The 27291-nt window shown below is 40.7% G+C and overlaps 1 long non-coding RNA gene across 1 annotated transcript; it reads right to left on the reverse strand.

Moving 5' to 3' along the window:
• Nucleotides 1-24758: 24758 nt before the first annotated feature.
• Nucleotides 24759-26725, reverse strand: LOC124035196. The gene is made up of 3 exons (XR_006838699.1): nt 26536-26725; nt 26056-26122; nt 24759-25624 (listed from the first exon to the last, which is right to left on the reverse strand). It is a non-coding gene; the product is annotated as an uncharacterized LOC124035196 (long non-coding RNA).
• Nucleotides 26726-27291: the final 566 nt, after the last annotated feature.

A 27291-nucleotide genomic window follows, 5' to 3' on the forward strand; every position in this document is an offset into this window, starting at 1 on the left:
GGCTGTACTGCCTGTTTTTAAATATCCTTAATTGACTTAAGAGCTCATCAGCGTGCTTCGTCTTCATTAGGTTAATGAAAAGGCCCCATGTTTATTTTTTGTAACAGATTGTGGCAATGGCATAATCTAATCGGTTACTTCCACTTTCTGAAGAATTGACTTTCCCTGACACGTGCCATTGCAACCATTCAAATTCTATGTGTTTGTGTATGTCTGTCTTTGACGGGAAAGATGGGGAGGGAATTCGAATAAACCCATTAAGCCCTTGGCATGAAAGCATGTTACACTTCTCTTATCGACAGTGTGAACTAACAAGAACATAATGGTAGCTGTGATGTGTGAGTTGTTGGGAGATGTGTCGCAAGGGGAAGGGTGCGCTCCTGAAAACGGGGTGAGGGAGTGTAGATTTGTCTCTTTAAACCTAATTGGGAGAAATAAATCAGCTACAGCCGTGAAACGGCCATGACCCTGACCGTGACCCATGGGCCTTACAGAAATGTGATCAGCAGTAAAACTAAATAACAAAATACTACGTTAACTATCTAAATATAAGACACTGTGGGTGTTTATATAAAGGAATACTATTGGAAAATGTATTTTAGACCACAAATCATATAGCTGACAAAACACTCTTCAATTTTTGAGCAACTCCGTTTTCCTGTCCATAATCACGCTGTTTCAAATGTACTATATCAGTTCCTTTTAGCGACAGAAACACACAGAATTAATACTGACACAGGCAACTTCATTAAGAAGTTGAGAGATGGCCAGAATTCCTGTGACTCGTTACCTTACTGTCACTTCAGCTTGGTTGGATATGTAAAAATATAAACATTCCCCTAATTGTCAACCCTTAGTTAAGAATAGTTAGCTAACTGGTTTGATGTACAATGTGATTCCACAGCCTGACACATTTATCCTTATTTGCATTCTTATCTTTTGGACACCATTGAGACATGAATGTCTCACATCCTAAAAAGGCATGTACCTTGTATGGAAAACACAGAGCTAGGAAGGACACACAGTGAGTCCATTTGTCTGAGCTGCTGTAATGCTTGCCAGGGAAAGCTGTGCACTTATAGTTCTGATATTCCTCCTGAGGACGGTAACATTTGAGGCAGGCTCTTGTGGTGCGGCCCATAAAGAGTGACGTGGTGGTCAAATAAATCAAGCATCCTTCCCCCCTCTTCACTGTCTGAGCTTGGCTACCGTCGGTAGGCAGCAACAGCTCACCAGTGAGAACTTCAGAATCCTCTTAGGGGCTGTTCTGGGGTCAGTTCAGTTTCTCTACACGATAAACAGCTCTCCCTGCAGTTAGGTTCATCACTAACTGTTTTCCTGTCCATCCATGCACTCCCTCTCTGTAGCATCCAACAGCAGACGTGTTCAATAAATCATTTTGAAACTCCCTCCTCTCGCTCCTTGTCCGGCACCTCCTGTCTGTCCCCGTGTTGGCCTGCTTAGGACTCTGAGGCGTTGTGTTGAAGTCACTTAAATAAAAAGATTGCAGTGGGAGACATAATGTGTTAAAGTAATAAGATGGTCTCAGGCAGGTCACAGCCCCTCTCCCTGCTCCAGTGCTCTTGCCGAGGCTCTTTGAGTTAATGGACTGTGGTCAGTGCACCAGTGAGCCATAAAGGCTGCCCTCTGCCACACAAACCCACTCCTGACTCGGAATCCTCAAAAAGCCACTAACTGGCCCATCTATATGACGGCACACCCAGCCCTATTTCCACAGCATCTGTCACTCTGTGTACCTGTAAATCACCTGTATTTATCATCTCTTGTTTTACCTCTTCTCCCTGTCTGCCACATTTACAACTGTCCTTCAATGTCATTTCTACGGTATGTGGCTTCACGCCATCTCGTTTGCTGCATTTCCGTTATGAGTTCTTTTGTTTTTTTTTCATCTGAATTACCCCGATTAGTTTCCTACCACTACATTTCAATTGTTTGGGACTAAAGTGAATATATTTGCATTATTCTGCTTTAACCTACATGTCAAGTCCATATCAACTGATGGGTCAATCTATTTAGGACTGTTTTCACGCGAACACATTGTCATCTCGTTAACAAAACATTGTGTCCACTTAGAAAGTAAACAGACGGTGTGCACGTTGTATCAGTCCACCTCCTGGAATAAGGGCAGACTACTTTCACACCAGTGGGGACCCCAATCAGACATGGTACATTTGCAATCGATCTGAGACCACCTCGCACTGGTGCAGGTGTGTTCCTTTAAAGCACACTCAGATGCGGAAAATGCATTTGCGCCTTTTAAAACTAAATTAACGCATCCTGATCCTAAACATCCCTTCCAATGGAACTAGGTTTGAAACACACACTCCCAGATTGGTCTTTAATGACTGTTTCATTTCATTTACCAGACGCTCTTATCCAGAGTGACTTACAGTAGTGAGTCCATACATTTTCAATTGTACTTGTCCCCGTGGGAATCAAACCCACAACCCTGCCATTGCAAGCGCCATGCTCTACCAACTGAACCATACAGGAGGCTTTCACAAAGGCACACTGATAGCTAAACTGGGGTGTGTTGAGAAGTGGAGAGAAGAGGAGGGAGTGACTGTTAATGAATGTAGCTTGAGGGATTAATGAGAAGAAGCAGAGTACGTGTCATGGAGAAGTGTTCTCCCCTCATGACGACGGGACCGCAGCCCCGTGCCTCTTCACTTACAGTGATTACAAGTGAACCCCTGTCACAGAATATAAGTGGTTTTATGAAATTGTATTAAATGGCATTGTTTATGCGTCACTTTTCACTTGGTGTTCATCCGCCTTCCGTTTTGGTTTGTTGTTTTTTGGCGCCTGTGCGCTTAGCTTGGTTCATTTGCTTTTCACTTTAGCTTTCATCATCACGACATTAGCATGTTAACACAAATTAGCCCATTTTTCCTCTTGCCAGATTAATGTGACCTTTCGTTTCTATTTTAAGTTTTTAGTGCAGAAATACTTCTGCTACTGGATTTGTGGCTCGGGTGGCTCTCATCTCCTTCAGTTGTATCATCAACCACAACAAAATAACCAGTAACTGTGGGGAACTGGCTGAAGCAGCAGCTGAATTTGCCGCTGAGAAAACCTTTACTAATAGAGTTTCTGTTCATTTAAGCCTGAAAAACAATCCAATTGTCAGCTTCCTGGTGACAAGCTCTGAAGCCGAGATATAATGAAGACCTACACTAATATGTCTAATGTGAGACACAGTCCAGCCACACCAGTGGGCTGCCAGAGTAATAACCGTCTAATATAAGGCTGGGGTCAACAAAAGCCATTTACACATCATCTCTCTGTTCTTAATAGCTTAGCCATAGGCTACAGTGTAAGATGAAAACCCTCCTCTCATAACTTTAGTCAAATTATATTTCAGGACAGATATTCTTAGATTAAAAAAAAAAAAAGGTGGACGCGAGAGAGTTGAGATAAGTCATTATCTACACACTCATAGTTTTGTTTGTTGACATACAATGGAAATATCATAGATTTTGAGGCCCATGGGTAATAGGCAGTATATATGTGGTGAAATGCTCTCAGATTGACTGTCTTTGTTTGACTCAATAACAAGAACTAATACTCTCATTGATTGTGCATTTCATAATCAAACGCTTAATTGTTGATATTCATTGAACATGTTCAGTGAGCATCGGCATGTCATCTGTGGATTAAGTGGAACTGTCATCTTGTGGAGAAAAGAAACCAATATGTCCATAAAGACACATTGCCATCGAGCTCTCGCTCCTATGTATGGAGTCCATATACTTCATCACTGTACATCTCAAATTGATCTGGAATAATCAAACCATGAGCGGTGCAATTTAAACTTCTCACCTTTAAAACCACGTAATTATTTTTTCCACACCCGTCTTTTGTGTAGAGACCAGTCATGTTGCTCTTCTTACTTATAAAAAATCTAGTCTGTACAAGAGCATATCCCTCTCTCTCTCTCTCTCTCTCTCTCTCTCTCTCTCTCTCACACGCACGCACATGCACACACACACACAGTCCTCTTTCCAGGATGGCTATAATAACCTCCCAATGTTGGGGCTGACTCTGAGAGATATCCTTGAGCCTCACCTCCATCTCTCTAACAGGTCACGCCGAGGCAAGATTCAGGAGATAGTGAGCTATAGTTAAGGTCCAGATCTGCTATCTGGACTTGAATGATGGAGGAAACCATGCGGGGACATGTTTATTGTCACCCAGATGGTCCACAATGCAGTCGCTTGGCGAGCCATATCCATCCCTAATAAAATTCATGTGGTGGCACCATTGTAGGGTGACTGATAAGGCCTTCACTTTGGCCCGCACTGGTCACTTGTCTCAAGGAAACTCCAAAGAAACTTCACTCTGTACAAATGGTGGCCAAAATATCCCATCCCACCTAGGGTTGCGCTTTTACTGCTAAAAACTGTGGAAAGGTTACAGCATTGAGAGATGCCATTTATAACTACAGAATTCTCCCTTTACCTGTTCCTACAAAGGTATATTTTTAGAAAACAAACACTTTGCCATTGGTAGCAAATAGTGTAAATGCAGAGCAGGTCAGTATGTTTATTGATATACCACTTTCGTCAAAATCATGGGATGGTTTGGAGGCACTTTGATAGCTGAAAATCCCTGTCAAAAAAGTTTCAACCGAGGGATACTACAGCAAAATCAAATGTATGGACCCCTCTCATGAGTGTTATGATCAGGCAGATCAGAGATGATCAAACTTGTGTAAATCACAAACTTGTGATGACTCCTCATATCTGTTTTCTATCCAACGTTGATGAGTCTTGCTCTCCAGAGAACACCCCCTGACAAGGAAAATGCATTACGGCATTACAAGTGGTGTAGTAATCTGTTCCAGTAATTACAAGTGGCATGCAGACTTGTAGCTTATGTGATAATCATGAACCATTGTTTAATGTTTCACTTTTATCTTTGGGCAAATGAAGGCTTGGTTTAGATTGTCATGCAGCAGCTCCACATGATGCAGGACCTCTTTTGTCTAGAGTATATACATGGCTGAAGTCAATAGAAAGGCAGTACATCAAAAATAATGATGTGTGTGGTAATCTCTCCACTTTTCAAAAGCCATTTATGAATGGACTCTGAGTCACACGACTATTTTTCAGAAACACCCAGAGTTGGACTTCTGCCTATCGAAGCAGCATCTTTATTCGGATGGAACACCAATCCTCAAGGAACATGGCCAGGCGCTTTATTGTGTATGCAGTGTGTGGCCAGGTTCAAATTGGCAATCAATTATCCAATTAAGACTGACAGAAATGCACATCAGGAATTCCAGCCCATCGGTCCAGGCTTCTGATTGGAACACGATTAGAGGGACTTAATTAAACCCTAGGTGCTGTGTGTTTAAACATCATTTGTGTGGCGTCAGAGGGGTTGCAAAGTAGAAATCTGGACACTTTGGATTCTTCACACACAAATGCAATGTCTCGAGAGGAAAAATCTCTCTCATCCTGAGGTAAATCTTGTAGATGTAACTGTGTATTTAACAGTACAAAAAGAAAGTGTACCCCCAGGGCATAGATAAGAAGCAAGAGATAAACATACAGTAAAACGATCGTACAATACCCCACAACAAATATTGTCAATAATATTGCCTTACAGAACATTTCCCAGGGTTTTCTTGGTTTAAATAATTCAAGGGCATGATCCAATATCCATAATACCATACTATGAAAACACAATGTGGGACATGTGGAATAAAATGCACCATGACTCTGAGAATCCTAAGGATATTTTCATGTGTTGTGCACTTGCCTCACCTTCCTTCACCTGAGCAGTTGTTTGGTGCCCGTATTGATTTCTGAACTGTGTCTTCTCCTATGTCAGACAGTGTGAAATGGAAGGCACTGCATTTTAATTTGGTGTTGTGAATTAATCATTTCCCCTGATACCACAGCTCAACTCGGTCCCTGTAGGAGAACACCTTATCACAGCAAATAGGATTCAGAGGAAGAGGAGGAGAATAATCCACAGCTAATTGGATGAAATGGCTCTGCACTTTCCCTCCTTCCAGTGGCTGGCGTCCACACAGCCACATCCACAGGGACCTTGGAGCCACTGAAGAGGTTATTACAGTGTGTCCTAAGGGAGCATTAATACCGTAGCCCTTGTTCAGACATGCAAATAATCTAATTCAAGGTCTACCTAATTAACAACTCAGCTACAGTAAAGATAAAGAGGCTCAATAATAGGTGAGGGCTTCTTTCTTGGAGGGAGATACAGCACCACCTCCTTGAGTTGCACAAGTGTCACAATAACAAAGATGTGGCTATGAATAACCCAGACATAGTGGCATTATAACTGCACCTTCCAGAAACGAACAGTGGTATGAACAACAACATACAAAAAAAAACGAAACACATTTTTGAGAGTGGTTTTCTACAATACATCAATCAATTGCACAATGCAAACTATGTATGGTTGTCTTTATTGATTCATATCCCTTTTATATCTTAGCCCTATAAGAGTAGCATGCGTACTCTACTGAAAATCTATAGAGCAGAAATGTTGCTACTCCTGGGATTTACATATTCAGAAATATAAACTGGTCGACGTGTTATCATTTCAGTCAAAGATTTGATGTGTATGCATTCCTTATTAAGACTAATAAGAGTTTCTCCTTGAGTGCTCATGAAGTATACTGTGGACATTCATTTGAATAGCCTCTGTAGGCTGTTGTCTCATAACACACAAGGAAAATGGAAAATGTTTTAAGGCATCTTCATGTTTTCCCAGGTAAAATGTTAATCCAGCTTTAGCAAGGTTACATGGTCAAGGTTGCCAAATTACCGATAAGCACTAATAACCCTTGCCTCAGAGCAAGTCTGGCTCGGAAGCAAACACTGTGGAACCATCGTTCCCAGTCCCCTCCGCAACGCCTCGCCACTCTCCCAGCCAAGCTCCTTTCCTGTTTATGAAATTGTGATTTACTACATAAATTTACACATGCCGATACCCAATAACCTTTCCTTAATTCTTTATAGTCCAAGACGTTGATTTTGAATTTCAGGACCCCTTTAGGAATAAAAATAATTATATATATAATTAAAACGGTAGGTAGAGGTAGAGAGAGAGGTAGAGAGAGAGAGATATGTTGGCCTTTACTGCTAAAGCACATAGAAATGCATTGAATAACACATTCATAAATGGCAGAAAGAATAGTCAAAAAATGTATCAGGGGAAACGAGGTTTTGAAGTGTTTGTCCTAAATCTAGATGTAAAACAAAACTGGAAATATACAGTACAAGTCAAAAGTTTGGTGACATCTACTCATTCAAGGGCTTTTCTTAATATTTTTTACTATGTTCTACATTGTAGAATAATAGTGAAGACATCAAACTATGAAATAACACATATGGAATCATGTAGTAACCAAAAAAAAGTGTTAAACTCCTCCCCCGCTGTAGAGGATAAGTTCATCAGAGTTACCAGCCTCAGAAATTGCAGCCCAAATAAATGCTTCACATTGTTCAAGTAATAGACATATCTCAACATAAATTGTTTAGAGGAGACTGTGTGAATCAGGTCTTCAAGGTCGAATTGCTGCAAAGAAACCACTACTAAAGGAGACCAATAAGAAGAGACTTGCTTGGGACAAGAAACACGAGCAATGGACATTAGACAGGTGTAAATCTGTCCTTGGAGTCCAAAGTTGAGATTTTTGGTTCTAACTGCAGTGTCTTTATGAGACGCAGAGTCTTTAAAAGTTTTGAGTTTATGCCGCGACCTAGCTTTGTGGTAGATGATGGCAGATTATGGTAAATTGTGTTATTCTGGCAACAATGGCTCTGTGGGACATAGCCTAGTGGTTAGAGCGGTGGACTAGCAACCGGAAGGTTGCAAGTTCAAACCCCCGAGCTGACAAGGTACAAATCTGTCGTTCTGCCCCTGAACAGGCAGTTAACCCACTGTTCCTAGGCAGTCATTGAAAATAAGAATTTGTTCTTAACTGACTTGCCTAGTTAAATAAAGGTCAAATATATTATTTTTTTTAAATTAAAATTAAAAATGGCTGATACTTAAGTAACTTGACATTAAATTCTGCGGCACCCCACCAGCTTTGCTGCAGCACACCACAACTTTTAAAGGAAGAACCACTGTATTTGAACGGATGATCTCCCCGCATATGTAGTTCCCACCATGAAGCATGGAGGAGGTGTGGGGTTGCTTTGCTCGTGACACTGTCAGTTATATATTTAGAATTCAAGGCACACAACCAGCATGTCTACAACAGCATTCTACAGCGATACACCATCCCATCTGGTTTGCGCTTAGTGGGACTATCCTTTGTTTTTCAACAGGACAATGACCCAACACATCTCCAGGCTGTGTGAGGGCTATTAGACCAAGAATGAGAGTGATGGAGTGCTGCATCAGATAACCTGTCCTCCACAATCACCCAACCTCAACCCAATTGAGATGGTTTGGGATGAGTTGGACCGCAGAGCGAAGGAAAAGCAGCCAATAAGTGCTCAGCATATGTGGGAACTCCTTCAAGACTATTGGAAAAGCATTCCAGGTGAAGCTGGTCGAGAGAATGCCAAGAGTGTGCAAAGCTGTCATCAAGGCAAAGGATGGCTACTTTGAAGAGTCTCAAATATAAAATCTATTTTAATTTGTTAACACTTTTTTGTTTGTTTACTACATAATTCCATATGTGTTATTTCATAGTGTGATGTCTTCAGTTTATTCTAGAATGTAGAAAATAGTAAAAAATATTTAAAAAACTTGAATGAGTAGGTGTGTCCAAACTTTTGACTGGTACTGTATATATATATATATATATATATATATATATATATATATATTAGTACATCTTTAACCCCTTTTTCGCAGTAGTCACAAAACTACCTTCATACTTCCATTATTCATTTTATTTTACTGGTACCGGTTACCTTCAGTCCCGTGACACTTGTGGGGGTCATAGAGCAAAATGGAGAACACCATTGTGTTCATGAGAGTCTCCCCTTTACCTAGAGTGGTCAAACTATTCAGACGCTACAGACGTTTACAAAGACCTCTTTAGCTTTGCCACCTTTCATCGCAAATTTGGACGTGCAACACTGGCGGATGCGGTGGATTGAGACGCATACAGATATTTCCAGCTTAAACTGAAAGCTTTTTTAAAGATGTTTTAGTTTTTTGCACCGGTGCATCAATCAACTCTAGGGGGCTTTAAATACTCACCGTTTCTGGTCGGAAGAGTGGGGAGTTTTTCCTCTGAGGCAGTTTCTCTGAGATGTGCATTAAGCCATGCGTATTGAAGCTGTATCAGAATAAGACTTGATGAACATCAACATGACTATTGACCTTTGAAGATACAAGGAATTACCATTGCCATTATCAGAAGATAAACAGTAATGAAGAGCAATGACGAATATTCCACAGTATCATGAAAAAAATACACAAAATATCAAATGCTTTATTTATTGCTGATTCTATATTAAATTGTCCATGCAAAATGGCCTGATATTTAACTCATCTGGAGTAAAAGGTTTGACATTTAGTAAGCAAACATTTTTGAGTAAACTGAACCTTGATCTCATGACATATGATGCTTAACATAGCTAATAGATTCTGAGTGCAAATAAAGAGTTTTGATATCAACTCAAAGATATTGGGCAGAGTACTATAGTTTACAGAGTATGTTGCAAGAATACAGTAATGTTTTACAGAACCAACGAGACTGTTTTATGTGTTTATTGGTCTGGTTGGGGAAAGAGGAGGTAGGGCATAGAACACAAATGACTAAAACAGATAAAAGATTAAATTGTTTTCTTCTCATCCATGAGAGTTTAAAAGAGTCAAGAAGGCATCATTTTTAATGTAGGGTTAGTTTTTAGAAATTGCTTCAAGCCAAATTAGAATATGTAAATGATGTACAAACAACAAAGACAGTCACACAACAGGGTATAGTCTGGCTAGGCTGAAACTGCTGTAGACGAAGACAGGGAGAGTTTGAAGTTACCCCCAACCTCACATCAATCTGTTTGAACACCTCAGCATGCCGCTTTGCATCTCTCTCTACAAAACTCATTACAGAAGGGTGGAGAGAGCATGCTCACATTTCTTTAACGATGGTTTAACATAAAATATTGTATACTAAGTCTTAGGATTCAATCCCTCTTTTTAATAGCTTCGTAGAGGCCAGAAAATAAAGTGTTCATGAAGATTGAGGAAGATGATCCAGTGAACTTCAATTTAATTGGTGCAAATTAAAACAATCCATCTTTTCCAGCTGTCCATCTATCTGCTATCACCACTCATTGCTCGTCCTGCACCTTGATTACAATTATCTTTTAATAGTAAAACTTGTCAGCAATTTCTCCCCCTTCTGATTTACATCACCTCAACACAGTATGGATTCACCAACATAACTCATGTTTTTACTGTAATTCAGAGTAAACCTCCACGGGCCAAACACAAGATATATTGACACCATCACCTCATATCTGCTAGGTACCATGACATATCACAAAATGGCAGTCTACAGTCAAACGGCGAATCCTTTACCCATTGAAACACAGTGAGCGAAGGGACGTTTGCATGCTTGGAACTCTGTCTCTATGGAGTGATAAGTGCACATGCAGACACAATTTTTTGCAGTGTCCAATAATGGTTCTAGACAATTAGAGCTAAGTATGACATTCTGACTTTTAATTTGGGACAAAGTGATCTCTCTCTCATACCCTTCTCTCTTTCTTCCTCCCCTGCATCCCACCTGAAATGCTGAGGTAAGAACTTTGGAAAGATACATGGCCATAGTCTTTATTTTATCAGAAAATGGTATCTTGCTATTTCTGCTCTTCATACTGACAGATATAGATTTGGTAGACACTACATGTAGCTCTGAGAATGGAACACATCAACAGCTACTGAGCTAAGCAGAAAGCATTCACATAACTCATTTAAAAAAGTTAGCAGGAAGAAATGATTAAAGTTGAGTTTTAAAAAGTTGTTTGACTATGGCAAACAAACACTTTTGAGATTCAATTTCACATAGACATTATGCCTCTTTCTTTCAAAGTATCAACAACAGACTAGTTTTGCTGCACCTACAGTACACCAAGTGTACAAAACATTAGGAGCACAGTCCTAATATTGAGTTGCACCCCCTTTTGCCCTCAAAACAGCCTCAATTTGTCGGGGCATGGACTCCACAAGGTGTCGAAACCATTCCACAGGGATGCTGGCCCATGTTGACGCCAATGCTTCCCACAGTTGTGTCAAGTTGGTTGGATGTCCTTTGGGTGGTGGACCATTCTTGATACACACAGGAAACTGTTGAGTGTGAAAAAGCCAGCAGCGTTGCGGTTGTTGACACAAACCTGTGCCAATAGCACCTCCTACCATACCCTGTTCAAAGGCACTTAAATTCACCCTCTGAATGGCTCAAATACACAAGCCACGTCTCAATTGTCTCAAGGCTTAAACATCCTTCTTTAACCAGTCTCCTCTCCTTCATCTACACTGATTAAAGTGGATTTAACAAGTGATATCAATAAGGGATCATAGCTTTCACCTGGTCAGTCTATGTCATGGAAATAGCAGATGTTCCTAATGTTCTGTACACTCAGTGTATAAAAACAGATTCAACCAGCAGGTATACAATCCATATAATGTACATTAAAATGTACATTTAGAATGTCTGACAGCAATTCCAACCCAGTAAGTATTGTGTAAGTGCTCTTGGAAAAGTGTTTCCCTTTTTCAGGACCAGTGCAAATCAATGTACGTGTAGGTATGTTGTGCTAATCTAAGGCTACAGTACATGGTGAAATACTAAACAAGCACTTCTGCTATAGTGGTCTTTAAAAAAGCCTATGGGTGCTTTGGGGAATGGATCTGACCATTTCCACTCTGCCCCAAATAAACGTGGATGTTCTCCATCCATCAGGTGACTACATGGAGAGCTGACCTGTCATAAATTCACAGTGGGGATGATGACAGCGCTGGAGCCAATCTTCATGAAAAAAATAAAAATGTCACTAGCTCCCCCCTACCATCCCCCACTCCCTAAGCCCCTTCCAACCCCAGCTCACCCTTTACCCTCATAACTAGAGCTCCTTCTCTCACTCTTTTCCCACTGTTTCTCTCTCTACCGTTCCTCATCTTACCCCTCTTTCTCTCTCAACCCCTTCTGTCTCCCCCACCCCCTTATATATCTCTCTCTCTCTCCCTCTCTCTTCTTTTCTCTCCATGGGTAAGCAGGTAATCATGAGCTGTCACAGAAAGGTGACCCATTAATGTGATGGATACGGTGTGAAAAACAAATGGTGTGAAACGTGTGGATTGCTGTCCTTACTGCACCTTGGCCTTTTGTTCTGTCATATCAATATCCACACAGGGCCTCATTACACCGCTGCACTACACAATGAGTGGAGCGCCAGGGTCAGGCCTGCGCCACGCTCCCTTTGACTGGCTTCGACTGGGCTTTTCAGCTAAATCTCGCCCCATAGGACTCCCAGGTAAACAGGAGGAGGGGAGCCTCTGGAGCTGCAGACAGAACACATCAACATGGGCTGAATGGGAACCACAAAACAGCCATATTTTAGAGAGGAGCCACCATTGTTGCCAAAGGGCTCCCGGTCTCCAAACAAAACCAGTGCGTCCGAGATAAGCAGATGCAATGGCTTCTTTGTTGATGTTAGACACTTTTGTTTCCCCTTTTGGTTGGGTTGAATTTCATTCAACAGGAGCAGAGAGCATCGCTCGGAGAGATAGGAGCTTCTCTTTGTGGTCATTGTGTATGTGTTCATGCTTATACATAATTGTACTTATTTCATGACAGCAACAATTGTGAATACTACCTGAAATACTATTTTACATTTCCAGGTGTTAGAAGCCCCCAGGACATCTTATCCACTACATACAGTATAATAATGGGGACACTAAAAAGCTATGATTTTCATAATGTTGTGACTACAGCAACAGTAAACCTCCCACACGTGTTCTGCATAAGAGGGGAGCACTTGCTACAAGTGATGCATAGTTATATAATACCCTTATGAAACACATGTACTTCATAATGCATAATTATGGTTTTAGTCAAGAGGTTCTCCATGCTAGAATCACAGAGGACCATGCACATATTGTATTACTAATTCATCACTTTCTATGTAAATGTAGGCTGTATCTGTACAATTTCTAAATGATTGTTGCATGGGGAAGGGATGAATGAACCAGACAAATACTGTTCTATAATACTGTATGTACATCTATTGCTTCTGGCTTACTGCAGAATATTACAGTTTCAAAGAGCCACCCTGCCATTCAAGGTCAAGAGGAGAGGCAGAGAGGAGCTATTCCAGTCCTGAGCAAACCTTCCACTGTCCATTACACTTGATGGTCAAGCTCTTATTAAAGACCGGGGCTAATTTCATAGCCAGGACCTGTGATCCACAAAGTAACTGATAATCACCAATTAAGTAATATTATGGATTACAATCCATTGATTTTTTTTGGGGTGCAGAATCCAGGAATAAGAGCCCCAGGGATCTGTGAAGAAGTTTGGAGGGATATACTATACAAGGCTCAACTGTTCTACATGAGAGTCCCACACGTAATCACCCATGACACGGTACTAAAGTTGGAAAATGCTTATGACAGCATATTACACATTTTTCTCCCAAAAATATAACTTGAAATGATCGTAGTTTATTGGCTTTGTTCACACACAGTAAGTGATAGTGTATGCCTGAGAAAGAAGCAGCCTACTCTGCCTCCCCACGAGTGAGCCAAACTCATGTCAATACACATAGCCGTGTTCCCCCCAAGGTCTCCAGTGGTGGTCTAGTGGACACCTCAGATGTAACGGTGGAGACACTATTCAAGACAGTGGTTACAGGCCAGACTAATCTACTATGACAAACTGGAGGTGTCCTGTTATTTCCAGACCTGGTGATGAATAGACGGCCGTAGTCCCCCATGCTGTCACGTCAGGGTGGAACTGAAACAGATTGAGAGGGTGCGGATAGACAGCGGATTGATGTGCTGGGCCACTTCTCTCTCTCTTGTAAAACCCACAGAATCAGTCCATTAGCCCTCATCCTATTTGCCTATCATCTTACTCTGTTGGCTGCCAACACATTCAAACGTATCACTAGGATTTACTGAGAGACCAGGCAAAAAGCATAGAGCAGACCAGTCAATGTTCTTGTTCTTTCATGTGGCAAGAATGCCTTATCATATATAAGTCATTTAGCAGACGCTCTTATCCAGAGCGACTTATCATATATTCAAGATATGATACTAGGACTATTTGTTATCAATACAAAATATAGTGTACACTTTAGTGTACTTTAGTTTTTGCAAAGTATTAGCAACCTTTAATAATTGTTTTTTTCATGACCTGTTCAATTAATCTTTTAATATATGTCCTCTTCTAGATGATAGCCTTGTCGTGGTCATGAAAATCATATTTAGTCCTTCATTACGACCCCATATTGTCATGCACAATTGATTGTTATAGGTTGGGTTAAACATATGGATTAGATGACGAGCTTCAATAATCTATATTGGATTTTTGCCCTCTGAGGGAGCACTTTCAACCCTGTAGCTAACCATGGCCTCATAGGTCCAACGGTTAAGTGATATATTCTAACCTCTGATTGGTGTGATTGAGTCATGCAGGGACAGACCTCACGTAACTGCTCTAACATCCACTCTTTCATCAATCAAGACCATTGAGTGTACTACAGCTGTTTCAGAGTTTCATTCATAGCATGCTTGACATACAGTACACCACTATGGTATTTACACTGGTACTCCGGTCCAGAGGATCCCTGGCCAGCAGGTAAACTGTAGTTTCTCTCTGCAGCCATTGGCAGCACTAATGGGGAGGGGGATGAAGACAATGACATCTCTCTCTGTCATCACGGTGGGCCCTGGTGTGTCTGTCTGGTCTGTACTCCCCCCTGTACACCCCCCTCTCTCTGCGATGACCACGTCCTCACTGTAATGTACCGCTGTGTGTGTGTGTGAAGGACACCCCGGCAGGGCGGCAGAGCTATCACAGACACAATCTCAGAGCACTTTAATAACTTTCAGAGCGGTCAGCACCCTGCGCTTTAATAACACTCCCTGTCAGCTCGCCCTGCGCACCGCAAAATTGTCTCGTTGGAATTCTTTATGGTGGCGGCCAAAGAACTGTGGTGATGGTGATGGAATATAGCCATGCTCAACCCACTCTGCCTCCAGATGGGTTTCCAAGAGCACGTTTTTATCTGTGGGTCAAAATAAAACAGGAGAAAAGACATTTACTTGCTCCGTGATGCAGCAATAAGCTTCTAAAATCAGTGCTGTCGTCTATGAAGGAGGACCAAGTGATTTTGTGAGAGATTCTCCTACAGCTCAGTTCACTTGCCCATGTGATAGAATGACACAATTGACACAAGGCCTCTGAGCACATGAAATGCATTTCAATATCTTTATCTGTAGAGTAAGGCTATAGAATGGTACAGCCGGCATTTCAGACTGAACTATGAGGGTGCCCGAAGACCTGTCCTCATCACATGCAAACATTTATGCGTTTGTTAGGGAAGATCAGAGACTGTTGGTTTAAAAATGCATCAGGTTTCCTCCCATAAAGAGACATCGCACACATAGTCTAGAAACATGAAGGGTAAAGCAGATTGCTTGGTAAAGAATTGCTGTGTTAAGGCTAATGGTGCATTTGGGGTGTGTTTTTGTGATGCGTCTGTGATTATAGCCTCTCCAGCATCAGTAGAGGTACACTCCTGGTCATTACAACCTCCTAGTACTACTTATTAGCATAATCAGCCAGCGTTAGTTATTCATGTGATGCGCAGAAGTGTTCTGGGAGTCACAACTTCGCTCTGTCTAATAACCTGTGTTAAATATTAAAGAAGAGCATGGTCTACCTGATTTACATGCCTCTCATCCTGCCTCTTAGATGCACCATTGTCGGGGAACTGACTCCGGGCCTGTTTCAGATTACTATGAACTAATGTGATATACTATAATATGCTGAAAATACATTGTTTTGAAGAGTATATTGAAAGACAATATTCATAGACCATGATCATTTACATTCGATAATAATGGATAACATATTTGAATGTTTCCATGTCCAATCACTGACTGGCCACTGCCTCACAGCAGACAGGCGATCAGTGTATTGTGTAAGAGGACCACGTAGCTATGTGTAAGAGGCTTTTCCACTCGGCTTCATCTGCCTTTCTGAAAATAAAGGAGCCCACTGGGCATGAATGGGCTGACTCGCTACGTCCTTATGCCCCTGACTCTTGATTAAAGACAATGAGCGCAGAGGCTAGCCAAGCGTTGTGCTGGCCAGGGTGGGTTGGAGAGGGGGAGACCTACAGTAGGGCCAGAGAGAAGAAGGCTGCTGCTGCTGTGAACCCTGAGGAGGTCATTAGGAGACCAGTGACCTCACTGGTACAGTGCTCTTACAAGCCACCCACTGGCATGATGTCATACTTCACATGTCATCACTCATCACAGCCACACACAAAAACAGTGAAGACCCCAAAATTATATTTAATACCGGGTAGCTTTACCTATGTTTCTATTAAAAGGAACAACACACAATTGTCCCCTCCAAAAAAAATCATCCTGTGTATTCCCCATACAACAGAAAAAGTACATCAACTAATTCAACAGCAATTCACTAGAATGTTGCATTACGTCTCCAAACCTGCCACCATATTGGCATATGCTGTGAGTATGAACCACTGAAGCTGTAAAAAGACAAAAGAGGAAAGTCCTCATTAACAACTTGTAGTCTGAAATTGAACAGATGCACTATTTATCACATATATTCCCCCCACCCTGTAGGACCAGGAAGTCCAAGCATGTAGACTAATAACATGGAAACAGTCCTCTAGGCTTTCCTCAGTAATGATTTAGCTACCTGGGATTTCCTTTTTAATTTGGTCCTTAAGAAAATAACAATTCTCCTTGGTGCTGCTCATTACTGTATGGCTGCGGTGACCATTAGGAAATTAAAATAACCTCGCTCATTTATATAAAGCAAAGCATTTTAGTTAAAGGCCTCAAGGCCAAGGGTTCGAATAAAGAATGACATTTCCAAATATAATCATACAGCTCTAAGGTTACTAGGCACCAAAGTGAAGAAATGTGCTTCTGCCAAATGAATTCCTGAATACTTGGACATCTAAATAAATTCACTCAGGGAATAAGAGATGTATGTTGTGGTATCTATCGATCTATCAAAACCCAGACACAAAATGACGTATTTCATGATCTTATGAATTACGCTCTCTATGAGTCAGGTGTAATGCATTACATTTACATTTAAGTCATTTAGCAGACGCTCTTATCCAGAGCGACTTACAAATTGGTGCATTCACCTTATGACATCCAGTGGAACAGTCACTTTACAATAGTGCATCTAAATCTTAAAGGGGAGGGGGGTGAGAAGGATTACTTTATCCTATCCTAGGTATTCCTTAAAGAGGTGGGGTTTCAGGTGTCTCCGGAAGGTGGTGATTGACTCCGCTGTCCTGGCGTCGTGAGGGAGTTTGTTCCACCATTGGGGGGCCAGAGCAGCGAACAGTTTTGACTGGGCTGAGCGGGAACTGTACTTCCTCAGTGGTAGGGAGGCGAGCAGGCCAGAGAATAACAAACACTGCATACTATACATACAATGGAATTTTATAAAGGAACTATAAGCCGTTATGAATGCTTATAACAAGTCTTAAAGGCACGATTCATGATATATTTACATACAGGTGGGTCAAAGAGAGTGTCACCATAATATTGTCTTTTTCATGAAGAATTGTGATCACTTTATAATTATCACTCTTACATTTAAATTGACAAACTTGATTTTGTATTTTTTTTTTATGTGTCTTTTCAAATATCGCTTGACATAGATTCTGGACTGGGCATATAAAAATGGTGGTCTACAAGCCCGGCTGGCCAGTGTCAAATTCCTTCAATTCCACCCCTGATTTTGAATGATTATATACAGTAAAACATGAAATACAGAACTTGTGATAGAAGGTAGAAAGTAGAGTCATTCTTTCATAACAGAAAAACTCATGTACACATATCTCAATGATATAATCTCACAATAGTGTGTCACTTACTCCAAACATAAATGCACTAGAATGGTATCCCAAAAGTAATTGGGTGAGACCAATGTCCAGTGTTCGCTAGATGGATGGGTTACAAACTTGCATTGAGCGCACCCTCAGATCCAGGGTGGACTGTTTAAATCAAGCAGTGGTCACACTTGGTGTGTACATCACCACTGAGGCATGGTGAGCAATGAGACGCTTGTACAAGGCCCCTGCCTGCCCGTCGCAGGGCTGGACTGCTGAGGCCCGTGGGCTGCCTAATCAAATCTGAAACCATCACATTTACTTGCCTCTCAGGCAGCTATGCATGCAAAAAAAACTGACTAGGCTACATAACCAATCACACCCTCATGGCCCTTAAAGACAGCAATTTGAGAAGGATTATAAAGGAATACGCGGATGGATCATATTTGATTTGTCTCTTTTAGTTTCCCTCTATAACCATAGGAACCATGCTTGCAGTTACTATTGAGCTGAGGAAAGTTAGAACATAACCTGACAGTGAAATATCATGATGATTTATTATAAAACAAAACCATGTGTTACATGAATGTGGAGCAACTGTAGTCTCCACTAAAAGATATCCAATGCCTCAAACCCTGAACATAATATTGATAAGTGTTTATTTTGCTTGGCCAACCCAAAGTAGAGCTGTTATTGCCTGGTCTGAATGGGAAAGATGTAAGCCTCTTATTCATTACCATACAAGTTAATAGTTTCCTTTGATGGAGATTTGGGCCATACAAACTTAATTAGACAAGCTTGAGCAATGATCATGATAAAGTGCAGAGTACTAATTAAAATGCTTAAGCATTACAGTGTTTTAAACATGACAATAAATATAACAGGAGGCCCAAAATGTATCACATGCTGTAGAGGGCAGACTTCCAGAGAAACTGTAAGGGATGTAATGAAAATATGTCTGAATAGATGAGATCCACCATGAAACAGCGGCCAACTGTATTGTGTAACATCCTTTTAACCTTAATTCTATACCCCCAAAGATACTATAAATCCAATATTGCCACATTGACTGAAAGAATGTTTACCTTTCTCAGTATTGGAATCAGTAGAAGCCTGTTTATGTAAATAATGGTCATGCGGGGAAAAATGTTAGCATTATTCTTTGAATTCAATTGAACAGATCAGTGATACACATAAATCTCCCAAATTGAATGAAAATTGTATATGTTGCTGCATTAGCTTCCTGTAAACTGGTATTATTTATTTTAACTATAATCCTGTCATTTTTTTAAACTGAGTTGTACCTGGTTTGTATCTACTCTGCTCATTTTGTGAATATGTTTAACCAATCAAATGAGTTTGTTTGGAGTCTTTCTCTAGATGGATAACAACAATAAATTGTAACTCAATGTAACAAAGCACTTTCTATATCCGCAGTAAAATTAATACCATTAGTTATCCAGGTTGTATGAATACACATAGATAATATAGTAGAAGAGCACTTTGTTTTACCCACTGGTTTGACCTTGTCTTTTTCCTTCAAAAAACATGTCCATAAAGACCCAGTCAACATTCCACATCATAATGTGATGTCAGCCGGGTTACTGTATTCATTTCTAGCCTCGCCAATCTTTTAATGCATGTACTGTGGCGACTTCCAAGAGCATTTGTTTCTCTGAAGATCAAAATAAAACAGGGTTTTTGAACCAGTCTCCCGAGAGGAGCATTGATTCCGTAATGAATGCAAGGGCAGAGAAAAATGGATTTCTTCCTTTAGATGTGTCTCTATATCTCTCCTTTAACATCTCTGCAGCACTGCATTGCATTGCATTTGATTGCACATTGAGAAGGAGAAAATCTTTGCATCTCTATAAAATATTCATTTGAGTGGATGTGAAACAGTGCTCTGTGGATGGGCTTGGGGAAATGGGGAAAATACTTAAAGATTTGGCGGATTGAATAGATGAAAACAGATCATGGATTTAGTGGTAATAGGAAGAGGGAAGTATGTGCATTTTTTCATCTACAAAATATGATCAGTTTTATATTCATCGTGTGGCCGCTGAAGTTGTGTCATCCTGTTGTGTTTGGAGGCAGATTTATTTGATTCTTTTGAGTGTACGTACAGTTAGATACCGTATTCTTTAAATTGTAGAAGGATTATAGCTAGAAGAAGGACATTTAAGCTGAGGCTATAGTCAATTCTCATGTGCTTCATTTATCCATGTTGCTAATTCTGTTTTACAACGGAATTCACACATTTACATTCCCGAAACAATGCCCTATGTCCCCACATTCACTCATTAAAGCATATTTTCAGTCAAAAAAGACATAATCACAAATTGATTTTAATGCCTGGCTTTAAATGTGCCTTAATATGTGTTAATTGGGTAATAATTAAGATGGATTTTTTTTATATGCAAAACGTAATCAAATTAATTTGGAGTTTCCAGTCAATGGCCATAATTAAAAGGAATCACATTTACATCATCTGACAAAGGGAAACATATGAGTTTGTGATTGGATAATGAAAGCTGTGGTGTATTGTCTCCAGGGTATGGGTTTAGGCTACTAAATGGTAAAACGTTATTCTGCTCTTGATATATTTGGATGAGAAATACCTGGTGACAAAGTGTTTGATGCGTTTCAGTCAGTGGTGTAGCTCTTAGATGTGATTGACATGTGTATAATCCCATTGTTATTCATTACAAAATTTAAGACATAAGGGGCGGCAGGTAGTCTAGTGGTTAGAGCGTTGGACTTGCAACCGAAAATAAAGGTAAAACAAATAAATAAGATTAACTAACATTTCACATCTCAAGGCTGAACTAACTCACTACATATAAGTATTGTATTCATCTTCCATTCATTAATTTCACAATTAAATAATTACACATAAGAAATCAATTGGTTTTACTATGCTCTATGATTAGGGTGAACTTTTGTACACATTTAACTTGTTTGGATTGTGTTTAGGGAGTGCCAGAAGGTGTCACTGTTCATGCAACACTACCAGAAGGTTCATGCATCAGAGGAGCATGGAATCACTTCCTCGTACGAGTCTGCGGTCCATTGGATCATGTAGCACACTCAAAATAAATCAAAACGTCATACAGATAGTATAGGTAATTATATAGCAGGTAAGGTGGCATACAAAACGCATAAATGACTGTTGAAATAATTAATGAGAACTAATCAACGAGGAAGAGTTTGCTTATGCATGTACAGGAATTCTGATTCCTTTTAAACTTAATAGGATATGCTACTGTATTTCCGTTGAATATAGTGTAAATCATAGAAATTATGGTATTAATCATTCCAACGTGGGATCCACAGGGATGCCTCTCAGGCAAGGTGGTGTGGGCTAGAGAGACAGGAACAGTGTGCACCTAGAGAGATAGCTGGAGCTTGTCAAATCAATAATACTGCTTGCTTGGTATCTTCAAAGATGACTAGATGACAAACATGTCTGTCAGAGCTGTGCCAATATAGTTTAGGGCCTCTCGTGATGGGGCATACACCCAATGACAGAAGCAGGTCATTTCCGCTCCCTGGCACCATAAATCGAGCGTCTGGCCCCTGTCCGAATGCTGATGCTGCAGAACACCACGCGCAGAGGGCCTGTCTGTACACCATGAGCTACTGCACTGTCACCATGGCATACTGCACAGTCCACACTTCTTCCCTCCCTCCCTCCCTCTCTCTCTCTCTCTCTCTCTTGCTCTCTCAACAGCTACCACAGCAACACCTGTGTAATGCAAGACAATCCACATATTTTCACAAACTACAGTGCTTGTTATCACTTCTTGAATGTTCTGTGTCACTAGAGGCTGGTACTTAATGCTGGTAGTTGTACAGTGTCAACAAATGTTGTAAAAACCCAGAGGTCTTGCAGTTGACGTACGACGCCTTCTGGCGGCCATGTTGGAAGACCACCGCCTGAGTTCTTCTGACAACAGCTGAGTAGCAACCAACAACGGCATGATAGCAGTGCCTAAAACTAGTTGATTCATCACCACGGTCATTTTCTGTGCAGTATTTGGCTGCTCTAGCAAGGCAGAAAAGACAACGGGGATATATTTTTTTTTAAAGATTCCCTGCAATCATGAAACACCATTGTTGACACCAAGGAGATAAGACTCAAGAACTGTCGGATAAGTAAAGAAACATTTTTGCCCGTCAAGCCCTAAATTCAGACAGCTGTCAGTATGTGGTCTGCTACTATCATTTTATCACTGATAGGTCAAGTCTGTTCGATTTTGAGTTAAGCTGTTATTCTAACCAGGTGTTGACAACAACACTAAGTTAGCCAGAATTAGCTAGCTAGATAGCTTGTAGTGTAGCTATTAGCATGTGTCATGTGAGTTTCAAGTTTTGGGGAAGCTATTTTTTCACCATAAAAATGCACCTTTATTACAAAGGATTACATGCATTTATCATCGCATTTGCAGCCTTATGTAAACCTACTATTCCTAATATGAGTAGATTGGATAGTCATAATGCAGGCTATATCAGAGACTATTTTTTCCTTTGCACAGGAAAAATGTGGCCTTTGATAAACATGTCATACACTTCTACTATACTTTGACTGGAGACATTATTAGCACAATATATTTTAATAAAATCCTACCCTAGGTCCTCTCTTCTGACAACAGATGACCGTGTCTTGAATTTGCGGTTTATTATCTATGCATAGTCACATTATCCCTACCTCCTGTACATGTACAAACATTTCACTACATCCGCAATAACATCTGCTAAACATGTGTATGTGACCAATACAATTATATTTGATGTACAAATTACCTCAACTAACCTGTACCCCCGCACATTTACTTGGTACTGGTACCCCCTCCCCTGTACATAGCCTCGTTATTGTTATTTTATTGTGATGCTTTTTAGTAAATCTTTTACTTTAGTTTATTTAGTCAATATTTTCTTAACTCTATTTCTTGAACTGTATTGTTGGTTAAGGGCTTGTAAGCATTTCACAGTAAGGTCTACACCTGTTGTAGCCAGCGCATGTGACAAATACACTTTGATTTGATGTAACAACGTAATCTAGGCCTATGAAGAAAAGAAAAAAAAACAGCTTTTGTTAAATTAATGTGAAGTTATTTGTTTTGCATTTTAGTTAAGCCTAACCCCCTTCCTTACGTAATTCTCCGAACCTGCTACGTTAATTCTCCTAGCCGGCAGCGTAAATTATCCTAATCTGCTACGAAAGTCAAATTATTTTAATTTGACAAAGGTTGGATCCCTTATAGCCATGAAAAGAGGAGACAAATTATACAATGAGGTCCATTATTAACAATATTGTTTTAGCAAATGTATATTAAAAAAACTGAAATACCTTATTTACATAAGTATTCAGACCCTTTACTATGACATTTACATTTACATTTAAGTCATTTAGCAGACGCTCTTATCCAGAGCGACTTACAAATTGGTGCATTCACCTTATGACATCCAGTGGAACAGTCACTTTACAATAGTGCATCTAAATCTTAAAGGGGGGGGGGGGGTGAGAGGGAATACTTATCCTATCCTATGAGACTCGAAATTGAGCTCAGGTGCATCCTGTTTCCATTGATCATCCTTGAGATGTTTCTACAACTTGATTAGAGTCCATCTGTGATAAATTCAAATGTTTGGACATGATTTGGAATTGCACACACCTATCTATATAAGGTCCCAAGTTGACAGTGCACGTCAGAGCACAAACCAAGACATTAAGTAGAGAAAGAATTGTCTGTAGAGCTCGGAGACAGGATTGTGTCGAGGCACAAAGGGTACTAAAACCTTTCTGCATCAATGAAGGTCCCCAAAAGCACAGTGGCCTCCATCATTCTTAAATGGCAGATGTTTGGAACCACCAAGACCCTTCCTAGAGCTGACCGCCCAGCCAAACTGGGCAACCAGGGGAGAAGGTTCTTGGTCAGGGAGGTGACCAAGAACCCAATGGTCACTGACAGAGCTCCTCTGGAGATGAGAGAACATTCCAGAAGGACAACCATCTTTGCAGCACTCCACCAATCAGGCCTTTATGGTAGAGTGGCCAGACAGAAGCCACTCCTCAGTAAAAGGCACATGACAACCCTCTTGAAGTTTGCCAAAAGGCACCTAAAGACTCTCAGACCATGAGAAACATGATTCTGTGGTCTGATGAAACCAAGATTGAACTCTTTGACCTGAATGCCAAGTGTCATGTCTGGAGGAAACCTGGCACCATCCCTAAAGTGAAGCATGGTGGTGGCAGCATCATTCAACGGCAGGGACTGGGAGACTAGTCAGGATCGAGGGAACGATGAACCGAGCAAAAGACAGCGAGATCCTTGATGAAAACCTGCTCCAGAGCGGAGCACTCATGCCCTCAGACTGGGGAGAAGGTTCACCTTCCAACATGACAACGACCCTTGAGTGGCCCAGAGAGAGCCCGAACTTGAACCCGGTCAAACATTTCTGGAGAGACCTGAAAATAGCTGTGCAATGATGCTCCCCATCCAACCTGACAGAGCTTAAGAGGATCTGCAGAGAAGAATGGGAAAAACTCCCCAAATACAGGTGTGCCAAGCTTGTAGCATAATATAATAATAATAATATATGCCATTTAGCAGACGCTTTTATCCAAAGCGACTTACAGTCATGTGTGCATACATTCTACGTATGGGTCATACGCAAGATGACTCAAGGCTGTAATCACTGCCAAAGGGACACCGTTTTATTGTAGCCCCGGACAAGCACGCCTGAATCAACTTATCAACTAATCATCAGGCTCTCAATCAGATGAATCAGGTATGTTGATCTAGAACTGCAACAAAAGTGTGCTTATTGGGGGTACTCAAGGATGGGAGTTGGGAACCACTGCTGTAAGTCTTATAACTGCATTGGCTTTGCATGCCATTATCAGCTGCAAAATGGGTTCACATGGCTGATTCTGTATCTTGAAAAAAAAGTGACAAACAACTAATTGGACAGCTTACAACTGAACAAAAATGTGGGTAGTGCTCATTTGAGAAGAGACAAATTCCCTTACCCTATTTATTGCAGGATTGTGAGCTGTGGTTAATCGACATTGACACTAGTTAATCTTGAATAATGTAGTTAATTATAACTTATTTATTTGTAAAAAAAAAAAATTCAAGTTTACTTTTTACACCTTTTTTGTGATATCCAAATTGGTAGTTAGTCTTGTCCCATCGCTGCAACTCCTGTACGGAGTCGTGAGAGGTGAAGGTTGAAAGCATCCTCCGAAACGTAACCCTGCCATGCTGCACATGTTCTTGACACACTGTTTGCTTAACCCAGAAGCACCAATGTGTCGGAGGAAACACCATACTGGCCTGGCACAGGGAGTTGCTAGCACGTGATGGGACACCCTTCCCTAACCTGGATGACACTGGGCCAATTGTGCATGTGCGCCACCTCATGGGTCTCCTGTTCTTGTCCTGCTGCGACACAGCCTGGGATCAAATCTGGGTCTGTAGTGATGCCTCTAGCACTGCGATGCAGTGCCTTAGACCGCTACGTCACTCGGGAGGCTCCTTAAGTTAACAAAATAAAACAAGTTTAAACACTTCACTTCGAATAATCAACACTTTCATATCATGTCAAAGTGTACAAGTAAGCTAAATAATATTTAACAGGTTACACATCTTATTAACAAGTATGCTATTATTACTAAAGCATAATTTCAGGTGAACCAAAAAAAAAAGTAATTACCAGAGGTGGCCAACCTCACTCCACTGATCCCTAAACTACTGGCTGAGCAGACTTCTGTTCCAGCCTAGCAATAGGACACTTGATTATCAACTAATTAGGTTTGATACATTCAATCAGGTGTGTTAGTTATGGGCTTGAACAAAGCCTGCACACCCAGCAGGGTTGGCCTGCTCCAGTTGTAATTGGTTTATACATTGTTGACTTTGTTTACAAAATTTGCTAAGAATATAATCCATGGTATACTAGGATTTACCTTTATTCTCTTGGGACATTCATTGGGACCTCTTCAGCTGCAGACAGGGTTTCACGGCTCTCTATATCTGACAGAAAACATTAAAAGAAACAGGCTGCATTATACTCAAATTAAACAGCACTGAATATTATGTTTCTATATCTCTCTGTCCTCATAGTTTCTCGCTAGGGATTTTAACTGGAGTCTTTTCATAATGTCCTCCCACAAAGCTACATGCCTTATCCAGAGTAGCCGGAACTGCTAGCTTTCACCCTCAGCTAACTACAAATACGTTTTGTTACAAAAATAAATACATCAAGATAGGTAGCTAACTAGCTAATATTAAGTTAGCATATTGGTGAGATTTAATTAACTTGGCTACTGCTAGCTATATAGTATGTAAAGTTTGCTAGCTAGCAAACACATTACATTAGCAGATCATTTGAGTTAGCTTGCACACAAAGTACCTATAGCTATCATTTTCAGAATAAATGTATTTACTTGAATAGGTTCTCCCAATGCCTCCGTTTTCTGGGTCCTTAGAAAAACAAAATGGACAATCTTCCCGAAGTTTCCAGTGATAACAGAACACATCCAGCCTTTTGGACTATTGGAGGACTTCCAACAGACTGATTGGTCTTCCAACATGGCTCCTGTTGCTAGGTGGTTTGTGACGCACCTGCAAGCCCTCTATCGTGTGCAATTATAAACTGCGTAGTTCGAGCACTGAATGCTGATTGGTTGACAGCCGTGGTATGTCAGACCGTATACAACTGGTATGACAAAACGTTTATTTTAACTGCTCTAATTATGTTGGTAACCAGTTTATTTATAAAAACAATAAGGCACCTAGAGGGTTTGTGGTATATGCCCAATATACCACTGCTAAGGGCTGTATCCAGGCACTCCTTGTTGCGTCGCGCATAAGAACAGCCCTTAGCTATGGTATATTAGCCATATACACCCCCTCGGGCCTTATTGCTTAAATATACTCTTCAGCTATGAGGAATATCTCTCACCAGGAGTACAGTAATATATAACAATATCTTGCAGAACATCCATAGTCTGTCTTTTCTGTGATTCTGAATAGTGCTTGTGACATGAGCTGTCTTCTGTGTTGGCAGTGAGGCTAAGCAGCTACCACATCACACCACAGCATAAATAAAGTGTGGAACATGGTGGTGGGGTGAGGAATACTGTATGTAATATATTCATGTTTGTTAAGATCAGACTCAAGGTTAAAACAACAGCTATTTT

The sequence above is a fragment of the Oncorhynchus gorbuscha genome, linkage group LG05, assembly GCF_021184085.1.
Source record: "Oncorhynchus gorbuscha isolate QuinsamMale2020 ecotype Even-year linkage group LG05, OgorEven_v1.0, whole genome shotgun sequence".
Lineage (NCBI taxonomy): Eukaryota > Metazoa > Chordata > Actinopteri > Salmoniformes > Salmonidae > Oncorhynchus > Oncorhynchus gorbuscha.